The sequence below is a fragment of the Triticum aestivum genome, chromosome 5B, assembly GCF_018294505.1.
Source record: "Triticum aestivum cultivar Chinese Spring chromosome 5B, IWGSC CS RefSeq v2.1, whole genome shotgun sequence".
NCBI classification, from domain to species: Eukaryota; Viridiplantae; Streptophyta; class Magnoliopsida; order Poales; family Poaceae; genus Triticum; species Triticum aestivum.
This window is the reverse complement of record NC_057807.1, coordinates 440,588,905-440,606,100: the sequence shown is the minus strand read 5'-3', so window position 1 is coordinate 440,606,100 and position 17,196 is coordinate 440,588,905. Positions and strand designations below refer to the sequence as shown.

The following is a 17,196-nucleotide window of genomic DNA, read 5'->3' as shown; positions in this document are numbered from 1 at the left end:
TGATTATCGCTGCTGTTTGCTGGGGGATCTGGAACCTTCGTAATAAAGTCACTTTTGATAAACATGTTGCTCGCACTCCACTTGAGGCGGTTTTCACTGCATGTTCTTTTATGCTATATTGGGCAGGTTTGCTTAAAGAGGATGACAATGTGCAGTTCCAGGCTGGTGTGAAGAGGTTGGCTCATGCGGCTGCGGCACTCGCGAATCGATCCTTTCCTCGCGGCAGACTCCTCCTCGGCGACAATGATCGGCTAAGCTGAAGTCCACCAGTGTCCTCTGGTCTGGCCGTCCACTGGGGTTTGATGCCCGCTGGATCTGGCACCTTTTGGTAGTGTCTTGCTGCGGCAAGAAACTTGTTGTTAGTCAGTCTAGTTATTAAACCATCTTAGTTGGGCAGTTGTTGTTAGTGCCATCAGGTTTTCGCCCCACGGCGGATGGTCCGCTTTAGGGTCATCATGCAGTGGGTTTCCTGGTGGTGCGCCAACTCGCTCCTCCCCTTTTAGTCTTCTTTTGCGCTGTCTCATTCCAGTCTAGCTTTTTTCTGTTGGTAGTTGGTTACATGACAAAAGACTTGGATAATGACTGATGTATTTCCGTTGATTGCAAAATTAATGAAAAGGGGTGAGAGCCCGGTTGGAAAATTTGATGATTAGGATTAGCTGGGGCAACCAGGCAAGGCAGCGGACGATGCGATGGCGAGCAATGCTGCGCGGGCATGCGACGGCGGCGAGCCGGAGGAGCACAAGTGTGACAAACCGACGAGGAAGAAGGATCTAATTGTTGCGTACGTGCTCATCTTCGCGGAGCTTTGCTCAGCTCCACTGGCCTTATTGTAATCACACTGTGAAGTTGAAGCAATAGAGAAAATCACCGGGCCATGAGCAAATACGAGAGCAAGAACGATCCGGTTGCTGCGTACGCCCGTGCGATGACCATGCTTGTGTATCCGGCCGGCGGCGGCGAGTCTACCTCCTTGTGTACGTGCCGTAGAAGCCAGCATGGAGCACAAACCTCCGGTTGTCGCATCGCATGTGGCTGAAAATAACTCACGCCATGGACTTCGAAAGGACTAGGCAAACAGATGATGGGAGGAAAGGGAATCTTTTTATTTTTTGAGCAAATGGTGGGAAAGGAATCTGCCTACCTGATTGATAAACATTCAAGTACCCAATATGCCCCTAATTAGTGCCAAAAACCTGAGGTAGTACAGAAATGAACGGCCCAAATTGCATTGATGCACTGTAAAAGGTCTCAAAAATTAGTTTCACCAGACTGTTAGGTCTTCCAAAGGTCATAATAATAAAGAAACAAGGGAAACTCAGAGGGCAGGTATACAGTCCATATCTTCCAAGCATCCCTGGCCCTGACCCTGGTGTATATACAACAGGACACCTGCTCATTTCAGAATACAGACGACATCTTCTTCAGCCTGCAGCCCGGTCCACCTCCCGATCGACTACCAGGTATGTGCAACTCGATGATCCCGACTCGTTTTGGCTTTTGATTTCCTAGCTCCTGACCTGTTGTACTACTCCAAGATCCACTTGTCTGCATGCAAAACTTTGTTGGTTTTAATTTGCCCAACTAAGTTGAGATCTAAACTGCAAGCCGCGAATTTAGCCTGTAGAAATAAGTAGCAACAACACCACCCAAGTCAACCTAAATGGATTTCGGGAGTTGTTGTTGTTGTTGTTGTTGTTGTTGTTGTTGTTGTTGTTGTTGTTGTTGTTGTGTGTGAGAGAGAGAGACCATGGGGAAGAGATGGATTTGACATGAACAACGAGTCGACGGTTTTATCATATAATACAACAAACAGGTCAATGGTTTTTTTTTTCTTTAAGAGAAGTTCCAGGGGTTTGATTTCGCTAGCCACTATGAGTTCAAGGTTGAGAGTGGACTAATTTACTCATCATTTTTTCCCCCACATCTCAGCATCCTTCATTAATATTAATATTAATATATGCAGGGTTGTTTGATGATCAAGTCATTGGACATCTCCATAAACACAGTTCCAGTTTGTGCTCCGTTGACCTCCTACACGCTCATCCCATAGGTACGCAACTCCTGTTTGGATCCATATGCTTAGTCTCTCATGGTTCATGATGAACTGCATTACATTTACTGCGTAAGTACTATGTCGAATTAGCACACTCTGTACTCTACTTAGGATGGACGAGGCAATCATGGAACGCGACGTATTGGAGCGTATATTTGCCGGAAGCATCAAACCAACAGATCTGAAGTTATCAGCTCTACAGAGCATCACCGGAAATTTCTCAGAAAAGCAAATAGTTGGTACGGGCGGATTTGGAATAGTTTACAAGGTAAACTTCACTTTTTAGGGATTTATTTTGTGTAAACAACCCAAATATCTCGCGTGCTTGATCGAACATTTTATTTATGTCGACATAAGCACAAAATAAAACTACCTTTTTTGGAAATGAAGGCGTGCCCCGGGCCTCTGCATCATGACGATACAAGCAGCCATCTTATTAAAAAGTCTCGAAGTATCACAGAAACAAATAAGTATTACAGCTCGCAAGCGGAGCGAAAAATAAAAGGAAAATTACATGCTCAAACTCCCAATCGGAATGACAATGCCAAGGGCAAGCTCCCTAGACTCCGATCCTGTTATGCAACCGTCATCCGAACTGGTTGAATATAGCCCGCGCTACCATCTCCCACTAGTTGCACCCAGTAACCAAAGGCTGCTTGGAGTCCGTAGGAGTGAGTAAGAACCACATACGGATCCATGCAGACGCTCTGAAGATGACCTGCAAGAAAGTTAAAGTATATTGTCTGTTAAAAATCATATCATTCCTGCAATTCCATATATCTCACATGAGCACACATATTCCAATCCGAATACGAGCCGCAGTAGTCTGATCAACCCTAGCTAACCACGTTCCAAACAACGATTCAATGTCAACTGGAGGAGTAATGTTAAAGGCTATATGGATCGTTCTCCAAAGCAGCTTGGCGAGTGGGCACTCTATGAATAAGTGTTGTATTGTTTCACCATGATCACAAAAACAACAACGCGAACTACCTACCCACCGCCTCTTAAGTAAGTTATATTTGGTGAGGATCACTTGCTTGTGGACGAACCACATAAAGATCTTAATATGCAAGGGAACCTTAACCTTCCAAATATGTAACGATCTCGAGATTGGGCCAGAATTAATCAAATCCATATAGAAAGATTTCACCGTAAACACCCCATTTCTATCTAACTTCCATTGTGTCGAATCAGGTTGGTCGTAGAATTGAACATCTATCAATCTCCGGACCAAATGCATCCAGGCAGTCCATCGCTCACCAACTAACGCACGTCTAAACTGAATGTTCAAGGGAATCGTTTGAAATAATGTGCCTACGTAATCCTCCTTACGTTGCACGATGTTATAAAGGGTGGGGCATTGTATGGCTAGGGGCGTCTCTCCTAACCACGTATCCTCCCAAAATCTTGTTGACATCTCATTGCTAATCAATAATTTGACCCTACAAAAGAACAAGTCTTTCATTCGCATGAGTCCCTTCCGGGATGGTGAGTCAGTTAGTCTCACTGTGACCTGGGGAGCGTTTTCGACTGTAAATACTTATTACGTAAAATCTGTGCCCACATACCTTCCGGTTCTGTCTCTAACCTGTAGAGTCATTTACTCATAAGACATTTATTCTTAATTTTCAAGTTCTCTATTCCAAGACCCCCCCCTGGTCCTTGGGTCGGCAAAGAATATCCCATCGTGCAAGATGGTATTTCTTCTTGGCCTCATCTGACCGCCAGAAGAAACGAGATCTAAAGAAATCAAGTTTTTTCCTCACCCCTTCCGGTACCTCGAAGAAAGATAGTAGGAACATCAGTATACTAGTAAGTACGAGTTAATTAGCACTAGCCGACCACCATACGACATTAGCTTGCTCTTTCAGCAACTAAGCTTTTTTCAATTCTATCTTCGATGCACTTCCATTCTTTATCTGATCACTTACGGTGATGAATCGATATGCCCAAATAACTGAAAGGCAAAGAACCTAATTCACACCCAAACAATTGTCTATAAGCGTCTTGTTCTTCTTTAGCCTTTCCAAAGCCGAACAGCTCGCTCTTGTGAAAGTTTATTTTTAATCCAGACAATTGTTCAAAGAGACACAATATGAGCTTCATATTGCGTGCTTTTGCAATGTCATGATCCATAAATAGGATAGTGTCGTCAGCGTACTGTAAAATGGAGACTCTCCCATCAACCAAATGAGGGACTAGTCCTTCCACTTGACCGTGATGCTTGGCCCTGCCTATCAGAATGGTCAACATATCGGCCACTATATTAAATAGGAGAGGAGACATTGAATCCCCTTGTCTCAATCCCTTGTGTGTCTGAAAATAGTGACCGATGTCATTGTTAACCTTTATTCCGACACTACCCTTCTGGACTTGAGAACCCACTTGGTTCTGCCAAGCCTCACTAAATCCTTTCATGCGCATTGCCTGCTGAAAGAAATGCCACTTAACTTTATCATATGCCTTCTCAAAATCCACTTTGAAGATAACCCCATCTAGCTTCTTCGAATGAATTTCGTGCAGCGTTTCATGCAGGACGACAACCCCTTTAAGAATGTGTCTCCCAGGCATGAAAGCTGTCTGGCTCGGTTGCACCACCGAATGAGCAATCTGTGTCAATCGATTGGTGCCTACCTTTGTGAATATTTTGAAGCTCATGTTGAGAAGACATATTTGGCCTGAATTGCTCAATCCGAACCGCCTCTTCTTTCTTTGGTAATAGCGTAATCATGCCAAAGTTAAGATGAAACAGTTCTAAATTACCGTTAAAAAATAATGAAACACTACTGGAAAAAAAGTTCCATTGGTAGATGCAGAATTTTATCAATAATCACCGCTATGTCTATGTGCTATACTGCCAAGCAAAATACTTTGGGTGGTATGTTGCCAAAACAAATTGTTGCATTGCATCTTCAGATAATTTCTAATGTCATCCAAGTTTAAACAGGGTGTCCTTCAAAATGGACAAGTTGCTGTGAAGAGGATAAAGAACAATCATACGATAGATGAGAAAGTATTTCGTCGGGAGGTTAACAACTTATTGCATGTCAGCCATAAGAATATAGTTCGGTTTCTTGGCTTCTGTTCTCACACAGAACATAAAGTATTCGAAAATGAAGAATCGAGAGATTACATTTATGCCGAGAATAGAGAAAGAATACTCTGTTTCGAGTACGTCAACAACGGGAGTCTTGAAAAATATATTACAGGTACACCCTGGATGTGAAACTTTTCTCTCTCTTTATTATATTAATATATTTCCTTTGTCAAAAACTTCTACTCTTCAATAACTGGGCCACAGATTATTACGGACTGGCTTACAATTATATCATTTTTTATGTCTAACAGTGCACAAATAAATGTTGAAAGACCTCACGCTCCTCCTCCTTTTTGTTCGGCAGATGAATTAAGAGGGCTTCAATGGGACACTCGCTATTCCATAATAAAAGGAATATGTGACGGTCTGCAGTATCTTCATGTGGAAAAACATATTATTCATATGGATCTGAAGCCAGCAAACATACTAATAGATTATAATATGGTAGCCAAAATAACTGATTTTGGCTTATCAAGAATGGAGGAAAATGCACAAACAAAAAGTACAGCCGGTTTTTCATCACCGTAAGCATTTCCCAAAATAACAAACTTCTTTTACCTTCGTTACAATTCATTTTCTATGTTCTGTAATTAAAATGTTCTCATGCAGAGGATACACCGCTCCAGAATACATAGACAAAGGCAAAATGTCAGTCAAGTATGATGTGTATAGCTTGGGAATCATAATAATCGAACTGGTGACAGGACAAAGGAGTATTCCCGATAGTAATAGTGTAAGAGTTTTTCATATTGTAGGTGGCCTGTTTTTACAGATTTAGCAAAAATATTTCTGTTGCATACAGTTAGAAGGTTTGGTATGCCTATGGCTCGATGCAAAAATAAAAACATACAATTTTTTCGGTTAAGAAGGGTAATACAGTCGCATGTTTATGGATATTTAGCTTCATGACAATCCACAAAATTCCGCACGTGACACAACAAACACCTGTTTTGTGCCCCTCATTTTTCTTCCTCATGCTTCCTGTAAAGTGGGTATTCCCAGAATCTAGACAAGGTACCCCCGGTCCGAAACCTTGTAACTTTATTCATCTTGTGACATGTCTAATATGTGCCCATTACAGATCTAATGTCGACTAACTTGGACAACAACCGAATATACTCTTTCAAGTGTTTAAAATCCATTAATTTAATCAAAGGGGAAATAAGCTAAGTAGTGATTAAGCACCCCATAAATGTTTAAGGGAAATAGGAATTTGCATCTCTAATGCCATTTCTGCCTAATTTTCATTACAACCATCGGATGGCATATTGAATTTTTCTTGGTGCCACAGTTTAAATTAGATCTAAAACATGATGTGTACATACCTGTTATCAAATGATGTCTTGATTCCAGAACCGTGCCGACATAGTTTTTCTACCCTATGCTTATACAAATAATGGGAATTGAATATTTTGTCACTATATCAGCCTTGTCAAATGGCAGGTACGTAGAAGATGGAGGCACAGATTCCATAAATCAGGGAAAGAAACTCTATTCAGATGCCAACAGATAGAGAAACTCATTGAGATAGGGCTACTCTGCCAACAAGATGATCCCTACAAGAGGCCTTTTATATCAGAAATAATACATGTTATCAATGAACTAGAAAGCACATATAGTAAAATCAGCAATGCGAACGAATCTACGATAGGGCAGGTAAGTTCATGTGCTCCTCATAACTTCAATAACAGTCCAATTGTTCCTACATTGTTCTTTAGATATCATTGTTTTGTTTAAAGAGAGAACATGGAAGCAAAGTCTACGTGACAAGGTCCTTAAGGAAGCCCTATGTACATGTAAATGCACACGAGAAACAAACCAAGAAAGTGGATCCTACATTGTGGCAGAGGACTCTTAGATATATGCTTGGATGCACTGTTTCCTCTAAGCACTCATATATGGAAACAATTGAAAGTGATATTATACACGCAAGAGAGTGTGCCTATTACCATGACCTGGTGTTTAATTTCCATCAATGCGAATCCAAACATTTTATTAAAATTAAAAAAATCCATTTCCTTTTGGCTACTATTCTAATTGTAGAAGTTTCCACCTTTTGAACACAAAGCTTATGAGATTTTATGAAAAGTACATCTCACTGTCACAAGGCATCTTGGTTTGTTCTTACAGATAAGCCCCTACTTGGAGGATGACATGCTTGGGATTGAGCCGCTCGAGTTATGCTTTCCTTTTAAGCTCAACACTTAGATATCATGCTCACTTAAGCTAACCAACGAGACAAATGATTTTATTGCATTCAACATTGAAACGACAAGCCCCCTGCCATACTGTATACAACCAAATAAAGGCTTTGTGGCTCCACGATCGAAGTTTGGTGTCGACATAACATTGCAACCACTGGACAAGGCACCACAAGATAAGTACACGGGTGATTTCATTGTGCGGAGCACCAGAGTGAATGACAATCTTGAGGACATAACTGAAGATATATTCAAAAGACAGGAGGGTAAATTGGTGGATGAGGTGAATCTGACGATTACATATAAGGCCGAGGAACCCGAAGTGGATGTGCCACTTGGGTCGCCTATAATTTTAGACACAAGAATTTTGCACGGTCCACATGTATCCACGGTGCTGTCAACCGAGGCAGAATCCAAGGTGAGCATGGTGACTTAATTAAACTTGTGAAGAGTTTAATCACCTTCATTAGCAGAACATACAATTGTTTAAGAATTTGATCTACTCGGCTTGGGTATAACTACACATGCACATTAACCTAATTAATATTTTACATAGAGCGTCCAAATATTTGCCATATTGGTTTTCTGGTTGACAACAAAAGTCTAATCCTCATTGCGATTTACTTGAGTTGACTATGTCATTTGTGAGTTTTATGCATTTCAAAACGTAGGTAAATTTAAAATTATCATTGGGGAGACTAAATATGTGTCACTTTGGTTTTTTGGCTAAGAACATAATCTTGAATGTTATTTATTTGGTTTGATTATATCATCTATCAGTTTTGTACATGTTTAGATTACCTTTTTAAGTAGACAAGCTGACTAGCTGCTAATCTCTGTTGAAAACAAGATCCATATGTCTGGCAGCAGTGTGCCTAGTTCATCATGACACCTACTTTCCCTGTTAATTAATTCCACTGCATCACTATTTTGTTAAGAATAAAATAACGGATGTACCCTAAACCTGAAGCTTCAAATGGTTGGCATCATCGGTATGCCTGATGATTAGTGTTCCAGGAACAAAAAAATGTCCTGTTGTGTTCACGGTCCCAGTTTTGTCCCTGGTTTTTACTCTAATTTGAAAGGAACCACCGATGTGCTAACTCACTTCCTCAAATTTGAAAGTAGGCGATGTTTTCACAAATTGCACTTACCAAAAAGAGATAGAATGACCCGTATTTGACAGGATATTTTTTTACTTCTGGATAATGGCGTCTTGCTTATTCACTCTACTATATAATAATAACAACCACTGGAAATAGTTTAGTATGAAGCTGTTGAAAGGAAAACAAGCTGGAAAATTATCTCAAAAAAGTGAAATGGGCTATACTTGAAACAAAACTTGAAAGTTAGAATGTCCAATTTAAATATAGATACTAATTTAGCTGCAAGTTAGTGTTGTATAATTGAGTGTTTCTAATAGGCCCATTTATCCATGGATGTGGTATTATTTTGCAGATAAGTGCATCTACCTCAGATGAGGTGATCCAGTTTGATCCCCCCGAGCTCTGCTTTCCCTTAGTGCCAGATAAAAAGGTGTTATCCTCAGTTAAAATAACCAACATTAAAGATCTGTATGTCAGTATAGCCTGGTCTTCACCAGAAGAAAACTCCGCAATGTACGCCGTAACCTGTCCCTTATCGATCATGCCACCACGGTCCACACAATGGCTCACACTAACAAGAAAAGAAAAGAAAGATGCAGTAAAAGACATGCAGTTCAATGACCAAGTCTTTGTGTGGTACACAATCGTGGCCGAAGATATCAAAGTCTCCGACCTTGATTCGGAGGATTACAAGGAATATAAAAAGTTGCCTGTCGTTCTAACAAAGGTAACTACACTATTTTTCTTTTGAGAAAGTTCACTAATTAGATTGCAAAATTCTTATAGTCTAGTTATTTTCGAAAAGAAGGATATCCCCGGCATTCTACATCAAGACGATGCATGCAGCCATATATTATTAAGAATGTACATCGACCCAAAAAATAAAGCAAAAATATAATATGAGGCTGCATGCCTCGCCACGGTAACTCCATCATATAGCCACTAACCCTATGTTACAAGACAACATGAAAACGTAAAATATACAACTCACAGGCTACGCTTTCAACAAGGAATCGCTGCACATGCGGCGATGATGGCGAGTCCAACACAAGCTTGCACTCCGAATTCTCATCCCTAAAGTCAAGTTTCAATCCACTATCTTTAGCAAGGTCACGACATAGGCATGGCTCAACGTAGCCTGAGCAGAGATCTTGTGTTTCCTCCGGAGTGCATAAACTCGTCGTTAAAGTCGTCTGTACCATCATTCCTTATCCAGCAATCAACCACCTCGATAACAATATACTTCTGGAGAAGACACCGGAAGACAAGGACGTCCCATACTGCATGCCTCCCGCCACTGTCGCACCACGTTTGATCTAGCAATAACAGGGTAAACATGACACCTCTGCCAGAGCAAACATGCATCACTTGCCGGTTGCAGGCATGACTTGACGCCTCTGCATGAGACGTCGTGTGTAGGATCCGCCGTCGGCGTATCTGTCAGGGGCTTCACCTGCCGGCGACACACATTGCTCGACGTCTCCAGAAGAGACGCATGTGTCACCTGCCGAGCCGCATCGAATCCGGTTTGTTGATGGAGGGGATGTCCCGTACCGCCGCCAACATCAGAAGGGTCGTCACCTCCTCGAGATACGATCTCCGAGTAGCCCACATGACCACGGATGCTGTCGCCGTCCAAGAGGATGGGTCGCCGCCTTGATTTAGGGTGCTACAGGAGCACCCACCGCCACGCCAGCCGCTGTCGTCGGCCATACAACGGCAAACGCCGCACCATCGTAAAATGGGTACTAGTGCCCGAATGTCACACGCGTTGTCCCTTGGTCAGCCGTGCTCAGCGTATCGTCGCGTTGTCGAGTAGGCCGCTACCAAATAGGCATTCGGGTCCACAGCCGCCGACAGATCCCCTCCCTCCAGGCCGAAGCCAGGAAACACCGGCGCCACGAGCCGCAGCTCCCCGACGGCCGCCGCGCACCCTACCTCGCCATGCTACCCATCCTGCCAAATCTGAGGCCGATCCGCGTGCCACGCACCAAGGCGCATGCTCGCGACCAGTCGGTCCGCCACTGCCTTCCCCGGAGCCATCCGGACTTTCCCAGACGGTGCCTCAGCGGCGGCAATCCGCGCGGCAAATATGATTCCCCCCATCGCACCTGGAAACTGGCGACTCTGACTCCGCTATAGCTTCCGATATGCCGTAATGGCAGCAGAAAGCCTGAGAAGGCGACTCTGCTAAATCGATAGACCACAGAAGCAAAAGTGGTGAGCCTTGTCACCGTCTTAGCTAGGAACACCTTCGTCTGCGCTGTCTAAGACAAAACCACTCAACTGGTGCCAAAGCGTAGACCACAGAACATGGATGCATGGTCGCCACGGCAGCTCACCACCCATCAAAACTACTCAACATCGGTCGTTGTCGCCACACAAGAAGCCACCCATGGAACCATGCATCCATGTTAGGCCAACCATGCACGATCAGCCTACCAGGAACCAGGGACAGAGCTGCTACATAAATAATATTGTCAGCTCACACTACTGATACTTTTTTTTTCGGAAAAACTTCCAATCTATTCATCTTCAATCATGGCAGTACAACGAACACCAGAAATAAAAATTACATCCAGATCTGTAGACCACCTAGCGACGACTACAAACACCGAAGCAAGCCAAAGGCGCGCCGCCGTCATTGCCCCCCCATCACCGGAGCCGGGCACAACTTGTTGTAGTAGACAGTCGAGAAATCGTCGTGCTAAGGCCCCATAGGACCAGCACCCCAGAACAGCAAACGCCGCCGATGAAAAATAACGTAGATCGGAAGGATCCAAAACGAAGACACACGAACATAGACGAACATCGACCAGATCCGAACAAATTCACCAAAGATAGATCTGCCGGAGACACACCTCCACACGCCCACCAATGATGCTAGACGCACCGCCGGAACGGGGGCTAGGCGAGGAGACCTTTATTCCATCTTCAGGGAGCCGCCGCCGTCTCGCCTTCCTGAGTAGGACACAAACCCTAACAAGATTGGAAAAAAAACTAAAAACGAAGCCCTCCCGCCGGCCCTTGCTAGGATCCTCCGCGCCTTCATGGTCCTAGGGCCACCGGAGACGAGGTGGATCTATGCCGGCATTGGCGAGAGGCACGAACCGTAGCTTCCTTTCTTCACACTACCGATACTTAGTAAAACCTTCACTAAATCACTCTTCATTTTGTACGTATAAGCACACCCATCGAACTTTTCTTCTAGCTTCGTCTGACATGACTTAGGAACACCTTCGTCTGTACGTGTCACGTGTAGACGAAGGTCTTTTTTTTTTGAGAAATGTGTAGACGAAGTGAGGTGCTGAGACCTGGAGCAGTCCCAACTAGCTAGCGCAGCCCAGCCGCCACTTTTCAGATGACCAGCCACGCCATCGCGCCGGATGGGAAATGCGAGGGCCCACAAAAGAACCGCTCAGCCGCGCCCCCTAGGGGACCAAATTTTGTCATTTTGGGCCAAAATTGGCACCGGCGGTTGGCGGATCCAAACCAAACTCAGCACGTTATGAGGCGACTTGGGGCGCCGTGGGAAAGAAAAATGGCGCCAAAACATCCCGCGCCAGATTCCCACGAGGCGGGCCCGCCGAGACAGCGACTAGGCTTCATTGTCTTCATCGCCTCGCCTCAGCTCGAGCGTGATTCAATGTGAAGGCTCCTGCCAGTCATCCTTCCATGATTGACAGATGGCGCAGTAATGGCGAGCCGCCAAGCGTCCCGCCCTTTCCCGCCATGCGTCCACACCGCTCCCGCCCTCTCGCCGCTATAAAGGCCGACCTCGCCGCACACTCGCCATCTCTCTCGCCCACACAGCTCAAGCCCAGTGCCGACCACCTTTCTCGCCTTCTCTCTCGCCCGCACAGCTCAAGCCGTCACCACATAAGTCATGGCGGAGAGGTTCCCCGGCGATGGGGCGGCCACCAACGGCTTCGGCCGTCTCTGGCTTCATGAGTGGGAGGCGTGCCTGCTGCACGAGGCGGACTACCCAACGTCGCCCGACATGCGCGTCCTGGGTGAGGGAGTCCTGGACTGGGGGGTCCTCGGGCTGCCGGCTTATCTTTATGGGCTGGACAGCTGGGCTGCGCTACAACTGCTGGAAGACCGAGCTATGAGGTGACCTCGTATGCGGATTGGAGATCTTCGGTGCCTTGGTGTGTCCTCCAAGGCAAGACGAGGAGAATCGGCATCTTTGTTCCTTCCTTGTAACCGACCATGTGTAAACCTTAGAACCAGAGGGTTTAGTCCGTATAGGCTAGAAAACCATCATCATCCTACTCGCCTATGGTTTAGTTCATCCGATCTCATCGTAGAACTACTCTGTAATCCATTCATATACATCAATACAAGCAAGCATGACGTAGGGTTTTACCTCTTCGAGAGGGCCCGAACTTGGGTAAATACCCTGCTCTTCGTCACTTGTTAGCCATTGATCCAAGATCCACACCTCGGGACCCCCTATCCAAGATCCGTCGGTTTTGACACCGACATTTGTGCCTTCGTTGAGAGTTCCGTTGTTGGATCGCCGAAGGATCGATGGCTCATCTAACCGCTGGCAACACCGTCCGCATCAGCGACATCTTCGTCCTAGGCCAGATTTTCGTGTTTGGCAGTATCATACTACGCGCTGATCTGACTGGCTGCCTTGGCCAGATCGATGACTTCACCCCCAATGAGGCGACCGAGCGCGGCAGCCTAGAGTTCGTTGCTAGCCCGCGAGAAGATCTTCCTCTTACAAAGTCCTGGACTCCTATCAAAAAAATTGGCGAGCAGGACGCCTTGACGTCAAGTTCGACAATACTGGTAGAAACTGGTATTGCACGGCGTCTGGCCTTAAAGCCCGACCCCGCGAAACCATCCGGAGTACGCCTGGCCGAACACCACTCGGAAGTGATCTCGAACATCGCCGTAGCTGCGGCACTACGGGTTAATTCCGAAAACCCAGAGAGTACGGATCTAGCATCAGTAAACGATCTGCTAAATCGGTTTTGTGCCATGGGAATCTCCGTCGACCGGCCCTTTATTTATGATCATATCGGGCTTAAACCCGACGACAGGGAGATCCATACCCCGCCGGTTACACACCTCGTCGCCGTCGTCGAGGAGACGGCGGAGGGATCACAATCTCCAAGGTTAAAAACAAAATACACCCGAGTCTCCGATCATCCTGCCTAGGCTTCTGCCCCAGAGAATGATGTTCGCCAAAGGAAGGCCCGGAACCAAGCCCAAACGCAAAGCATGACCTTGAGCCTGCACAATTACACTCGACTGAAAGTCCGGGCGTCGAATAGGAAGCGCCATACACCGCGATAGAGTGGGCTGCCGCCTGGTGTGGTCACCTACTCCGGGTAGGGTCAATTACCCATCATTCGGGACCCGCAAGCGGCCCATCATCATCGTAGGTAAGTCTCTGGACCATGCCTGCACCTGGATGCGCAAGTCAAGGAATCCACTCGTACGACTCAGCAGCACTCGGGAGTCATCTCAGCACTCGGATAACCACACGTCACTCAGCTAATGAATCAGTACTCGGACATAGAAGAGGAGAGGGACGTCGTGGGAGCTGCAACGGTCGAGGGATCCTAAGCAATCCATTAAGCCTAGTCAATAGCTATGGTTACCTATAACTGTTGTAGTTGAGGTTCATTACACTAGTAACGGAATATCATCAATGTCATTAAATGCCTCGGCGGCGTGGGAGACGTGGGCTGCGGTGCACTCTATGTAAGCCGTGCTCCTCTCCACGCCTGAGCAAGCAAGCATTCCTGTAATCATACCGACCAAATCAAAGCAAGCCCCAGGGCACGAGACATAGGGCTTTTACCTCCACCGAGTGAGGGGCCTGAACTCGCTAAACACCAAGTGTTACACCTACTTCATAGCTAGACTCTACCTCCTTATTCGTACCCCCTAGTACTCATTGTAAGGATAGTAATCCCGATAGTTGGCGCCCACTGTGGGGCTAGGCGTCTAGCAAAACTTCATGACGTAGGTGGAATTCATCATCATCGTCATGTCTGTCAGCAGTGAGATTCACTTCGGGGCTCTCTCCTTCGTCGCTCACGACTCAGCGTGGCTGTGCGAGGCACCGCTAGACGTGGAGGCGTTGCCCGTCTATGGCGCGATGCACTTCTGTGCATCTTCTTATCGGATTCTTCTCCGACGGCCCTCAGCCCCGTGCCGAGTGGTTGCTCAACCCACCATCACTCGCCGTCGCAAGCGCGCTGCGTATTCACGGCTACATCACTAGATAAAGCATGATGTTGCCATTCAGGCAGCAGCAACGCAGGTGGTAACTCTTGACTACGATGAGCCCGCCCTCGACCTCGCCAATGGGTCACTCGGCGACTACTCCGAGGAGTCCGAGTCTGAGAGTACCAAGTCGTCTGCCGAGATCCTTATGGTGGATAACAACGATCACCGCGCGCCTCCAGGGCACGGGGCACAAGGACGGCCACGCAGGTACATCTCACGTCGACACCAACGGTGGCATGGCTGGCCACGAGCAGTACGTGCCCCAAGCTCTCACTTGGGAGCAGCGGGAGGAGCTCCGTCAGCGGAACGAGAAACTCCTCAACACCCCATCACCGGAACATCTCCTGAGGCCTTGGCCATGGAGTCAACTCGCTTCGCCACTCTGGCCGAGTGTGAATGTCTCGAGCGGCTCCAGAGGAAGCTGGACGAGCGCGCGCGCCGTCTTCCTAGTTCCAGTTGGCACAAGTGCCGGCTCTTCCCTAACAATCAGCCTCGTAAGTACCGAGTTCTCAACACTCCACTATAGAATCTGGCAGCTGCCACTCAGATCATGGATTCCCTCCAGCCCTCTGGCTCCACAGGCGGAGAGGGGATTCGACAGATCCAGGCGCTCCTGAAGACAGCATTGTCACAAAACGCGGCAGTGTCTCAGTCCAGGGATCGGATGCACAGTGCAATTGTGCGCGTGGAGACGGTCCAGTCGATGCACAACCTACTCGGCTCTAGCGGACGCCGAGCTGCTTCCTCTTCACGAGATCACCACGATGATCGGAGGCACGATCGGGTCGAGTCGCCCGGGTGCTATGACGATTACGATCACGCTCTGATGCCTCCATCACGGGATGGCACGTACGAGCGTCAGTCCCATGATGATAGACGTGCACACGGCGATGATCGAAGGCCGAGTCCCGCTCGCTACGTGAGGGACGCTCGCAACCCCCAGTTCAACAGGGGATCCGTTGTTGCTCAGAACTTGGTCGACAAGCGCCACGCCCTGCGAGAAGGCCAAGACCATGAAGTCTTGAGTAGTTCCGTACCATCGGGTCCCGAGTGCTTTAGTCGCTACATTCGGGCGGCGGAAATTCCCCACAACTTCAGGTTGGCCACAAGAATAATGAAGTTAACTGGCGAGTCGAAGCCAGAAATTTGGTTAGAGGACTAACGGGTGGCAGTCCAGATCGGCGGTGGCAATGATAATGTGGCCATGAAGCACCTACTCCTGGTGCTGGAGGGTTACACCTGGGCCCGGTGGACTCAGCTCGCGCTAGGCAGTATTTTCTTCTGGGACGACTTGGCGAGGGTATTCGTCAGGAACTTTGAGGGCACTTGCAAGAGGCCGGGTGGACTGGCCGAGTTGCAGAATTGTGTCAAAGAGAAGAACGAAACTCTCCGAGAGTACATTCGGTGGTGGAACACCTTGCAAAACATGGTGGAGAACATCACTGAACACCAGGAAATCTGCGCCTTCAAGGACGGAGTTTGTTACCGAGAGCTGAACATGAAGTTCAGACGAACTAAGACTCCGACTCTCAGTCGAGCTATGGAAATAGCCAGTCAGTATGCCAATGTTGAGGAGGAGGACCGGCTGAGGAGCGGCAAATCTCGAGCTAGAGATGCCCACCATCGGATCACAAAGGCAAGAAGAATAAGTGAAAGGCTGACGCTGGAGGGGGTGTCGAGGCCGCAACTCTGGCCGGCCAAGTCAAGAACAAGGCCCCCCAAAAGCATAAGAAGGAATGGAGAGGAAAGAAGCAGGTTACAAAGAAGAATGATATTCTTGACCAGCCCTGCCAGATACACACCAACAAGGGATGAGGAGGGCAACCTGATTTTTTCCAAACACACCACTCGGGAGTGTCGGTTCCTGAAGCACGAGATGCGGCAAAGTCCCCCTGGGGACAAAGATGAGGACGATGACGATGAGGGCATAAGTGCCTCCGGGTATCCGAATGTCGAGAACGTCTTGATGATCTTTGTCGACATAGAGAGCAGGATTCACCTCAAGGCCATCAACCGAGAGGTGAACATGGTAGTTCCGATTGTCACCAATTATCTTGATTGGACCAAGACGCATGTCACCTTAGACCAGTCGGATCACCCGACCCATATACCTATCCCTGGGCGGTAGGCTCTGGTGGTTGACCTGGTTGTTGGTGGTACCCAACTGCGCAAGGTTCTGATGGACGGCGGCAGCAGGCTCAACACCATCTATGTCGACACGTTGGAAGCAATGGGCATTCAGATGTCCCATCTCAGCAAGAGCAGCATGTAGTTCCACGGTGTAATACCCGGGAATAAGGCCAAATCACTCGGGTAGATCGCCCTAGATGTGACATTCAACGAAAAGACAAACTTTCGGAAGGAGCGACTGACTTTTGAGGTGGTGGACTTCCGAGTGCTTATCATGCCATCCTGGATAGGCCCGCCTACGCTCGTTTCATGGCCCGGCCATGTTACGTTTATCTTAAACTTAAGATGCCA

General features: G+C 47.0%; 1 pseudogene; it reads left to right on the top strand.

Moving 5' to 3' along the window:
• Nucleotides 1-692: 692 nt before the first annotated feature.
• The window catches only part of LOC123114846 (uncharacterized), a 35,626-nt pseudogene continuing 19,122 nt past the window's right edge, over nt 693-17,196 (top strand).